Genomic DNA, 4,646 nt, shown 5'->3' on the forward strand with positions numbered 1-4,646 from the left:
TGTCTTGTTTTGATCAACCTGCCTGAATATTTTGTACCATATATGTACTGATATACTGTATATCAGTATACATATATTGTATATCAGTACATATATGTTAGACAAGTTGTAAACAAAGATTAGACATGAAATTTTAACCTCTGATTGAGGACTTGTACATTCCATGCCTACATTGATGGGTGGTCCCTTATAGCAGGTTCTCTGATTGTCTCCAAGAGGAAATGATAAGTTCCTGATCAGCTGTGCTCTGATACCTGTTGGATGGCTTTGCTAGTACTAACAGCCTGACTGGTCAGGCCATCAACCAGGACGCCTGATATGAGACTGGACTAGTGGCAGTGACCCCTAGAATTTACAACAGGTATACTGTACATTGATTTGCAGTATCAACGTTAGTCCTCCCTTTTTGTGTTGTCCCTCCCTCATACTACTACCTGTTGTCCTCTACTATCTATCACTGTTGTCATTCAGCACTGAATGATCTACATAGGTTTTTGCACTTAACATGAATGTAGTAATCATACCGGAGTGATGATTTCGTGCACTGGGCAGAGAGGAATGACATCTTATGGGAGAAAAGAGGAGCCAGAGGTAGACATTGAGTGTGTGTGTGCACTAACCTAGTTGTGGTTGCAGGAGTCAAGTCACAGCTCCTGGCCCCACCTCTTCACTGGCCACTACTAGGTCACTTTTCCTGTTCCATGAGCTTTATCATTTTTTTTTTTTTCAACAAGTCGGTCGTCTCCCACCGAGGCAGGGTGACCCAAAAAAAAAGAAAGAAAATCCCCAAAAAGAAAATACTTTCATCATCATTCAACACTTTCACCACACTCACACATTATCACTGCTTTTGCAGAGGTGCTCAGAATACAACAGTTTAGAAGCATATACGTATAAAGATACACAACATATCCCTCCAAACTGCCAATATCCCAAACCACTCCTTTAAAGTGCAGGCATTGTACTTCCCATTTCCAGGACTCGAGTCCGACTATATGAAAATAACCGTTTCCCTGAATCCCTTCACTAAATATTACCCTGCTCACACTCCAACAGATCGTCAGGTCCCAAGTATCATTCGTCTCCATTCACTCCTATCTAACACGCTCATGCACGCTTGCTGGAAGTCCAAGCCCCTCGCCCACAAAACCTCCTTTACCCCCTCTTTCCAACCCTTTCGAGGACGACCCCTACCCCTCTTTCCTTCCCCTATAGATTTATATGCTTTCCATGTCATTCTACTTTGATCCATTCTCTCTAAACGACCAAACCACCTCAACAACCCCTCTTCTGCCCTCTGACATGCTTTTATTAACTCCACACCTTCTCCTAATTTCCACACTCCGAATTTTCTGCATAATATTTACACCACACATTGCCCTTAGACAGGACATCTCCACTGCCTCCGTCTCCTCGCTGCTGCATTTACCACCCAAGCTTCACATCCATATAAGAGTGTTGGTACTACTATACTTTCATACATTCCCTTCTTTGCCTCCATAGATAACGTTTTTTGACTCCACATATACCTCAACGCACCACTCACCTTTTTTCCCTCATCAATTCTATGATTAACCTCATCCTTCATAAATCCATCCGCTGACACGTCAACTCCCAAGTATCTGAAAACATTCACTTCTTCCATACTCCTTCTCCCCAATTTGATATCCAATTTTTCTTTATCTAAATCATTTGATACCCTCATCACCTTACTCTTTTCTATGTTCACTTTCAACTTTCTACCTTTACACACATTCTCAAACTCATCCACTAACCTTTGCAATTTTTCTTTAGAATCTCCCATAAGCACAGTATCATCAGCAAAAAGTAACTGTGTCAATTCCCATTTTGAATTTGATTCCCCATAATTTAATCCCACCCCTCTCCCAAACACCCTAGCATTTACTTCTTTTACAACCCCATCTATAAATATATTAAACAACCATGGTGACATTACACATCACTGTCTAAGACCTACTTTTACCGGGAAGTATTCTCCCTCTCTTCTACACACCCTAACCTGAGCCTCACTATCCTCATAAAAGCTCTTTACAGCATTTAGTAACTTACCACCTATTCCATAAACTTGCAACATCTGCCACATTGCTCCTCTATCCACTCCATCATATGCCTTTTCTAAATCCATAAATGCAATAAAAACTTCTCTACCTTTATCTAAATACTGTTCACATATATGCTTCAATGTAAACACTTGATCTACACATCCCCTACCCACTCTGAAGCCTCCTTGCTCATCCGCAATTCTACATTCTGTCTTGCCTCTAATTCTTTCAATTATAACTCTACCGTATACTTTTCCTGGTATACTCAGTAAACTTATTCCTCTATAATTTTTACAATCTCTTTTGTCCCCTTTCCCTTTATATAAAGGGACTATACATGCTCTCTGCCAATCCCTAGGTACCTTCCCCTCTTTCATACATTTATTAAACAAAAGTACCAACCACTCCAACACTATATCCCCCCCCTGCTTTTAACATTTCTGTCATGATCCCATCAGTTCCAGCTGCTTTACCCCCTTTCATTCTACGTAATGCCTCGCGTACCTCCACCACACTTACATTCTGCTCTTCTTCACTCCTAAAAGATGGTATACCTCCCTGGCCAGTGCATGAAATTACCGCCTCCCTTTCTTCCTCAACATTTAAAAGTTCCTCAAAATATTCTCACCATCTACCTAATACCTCCCTCTCCCTATCTACTAACTCCCCTACTCTGTTTTTAACGGACAAATCCATACTTTCCCTAGGCTTTCTTAACTTGTTTAACTCACTCCAAAATTTTTTCTTATTTTCATTAAAATTTCTTGACAGTGCCTTTCCCACTCTTTCATCTGCTCTCCTTTTGCACTCTCTTCACCTTTCTTTTACTCTCCATATACTCTGCTCTTCTTAAAACACTTCTGCTTTGTAAAAACCTTTCGTAAGCTACCTTTTTCTCTTTTATCACACCCTTTACTTCATCATTCCACCAATCACTCCTCTTTTCTCCTGCCCCCACCCTCCTATAACCATAAACTTCTGCCCCACATTCTAATACTGCATTTTTAAAACTATTCCAACCCTCTTCAACCCCCCCACTACTCATCTTTGCACTAGCCCACCTTTCTGCCAATAGTCGCTTATATCTCGCCCGAACTTCCTCCTCCCTTAGTTTATACACTTTCACCTCCCTCTTACTTGTTGTTGCCACCTTCCTCTTTTCCCATCTACCTCTTACTCTAACTGTAGCTACAACTAAATAAATGATCTGATATATCAGTTGCCCCTCTATAAACATGTACATCCTAGAGCCTACCCATCAACCTTTTATCCACCAATACATAATCTAACAAACTACTTTCATTACATGCTACATCATACCTTGTATATTTATTTATCCTCTTTTTTCATAAAATATGTATTACTTATTACCAAATTTCTTTCTACACAAAGCTCAATTAAAGGCTCACCATTTACATTTACCCCTGGCACCCCAAATTTACCTACTACTCCCTCCATAACATTTTTACCCACTTTAGCATTGAAATCCCCAACCACCATTACTCTCACACTTGATTCAAAACTCCCCACGCATTCACTCAACATTTCCCAGAATCTCTCTCTCTCCTCTACACTTCTCTCTTCTCCAGGTGCATACACGCTTACTATAACCCACTTTTCACATCCAATCTTTATTTTACTCCACATAATCCTTGAACTTATGCATTTGTAGTCCCTCTTTTCCTGCCATAGCTTATCCTTCAACATTATTGCTACTCCTTCTTTAGCTCTAACTCTATTTGGAACCCCTGACCTAATCCCATTTATTCCTCTCCACTGAAACTCACCCACCCCCTTCAGCTTTGTTTCACTTAGTCAGGACATCCAGCTTCTTCTCATTCATAACATCCACAATCATCTCTTTCTTATCATTCGCACAACATCCACACACATTCAGACTTCCCACTTTGACAATTTTCTTCTTATTCATTTTAGTAATTATTACAGGAAAAGGGGTTACTAGCCCATTGTTCCCGGCATTTTAGTTGACTTTTACAACACTCATGGCTTACGGAGGAAAGATTCTTATTCCACTTCCCCATGGATATAAAAGGAAAAGTAATAAGACCAAGAACTATTAAGATAAAATCAAAGAAAACTCAGATGAGTGTGTATAAATAAACGTGTACATGTATGTGTAGTGTGACCTAAGTGTAAGTAGAAGTAGCAAGACGTACCTGTAATCTTGCATATTTATGAGACAGACAAAAGACACCAGCAATCCTACCATCATGTAAAACAATTACAGGCTTTCATTTTACACTCACTTGGCAGGACGGTAGTACCTCCCTGGGTGGTTGCTGTCTACCAACCTACTACTTAAAACTGTATATGGATCCTGCCTCCACTACATCACTTCCCAGACTACAACACTTCCTGACAACTCTGTGACTTAAGAAATACTTCCTAACATCCCTGTGATTCATCAGAGTCTTCAACTTTCAACTGTGACCCCTTGTTGCTGTGTCCCATCACTGGAACATCCTGTTTCTGTCCACCTTGTCGATTCCTCTTGGTATTTTGTCGTTATTACATCTCTCCTGTCCTCCAGTGTCGTCAGGTCGATTTCCTTGAACCTCCCTT

This window comes from Cherax quadricarinatus, unplaced genomic scaffold (assembly GCF_038502225.1).
Source record: "Cherax quadricarinatus isolate ZL_2023a unplaced genomic scaffold, ASM3850222v1 Contig32, whole genome shotgun sequence".
Classification (NCBI taxonomy): Eukaryota; Metazoa; Arthropoda; class Malacostraca; order Decapoda; family Parastacidae; genus Cherax; species Cherax quadricarinatus.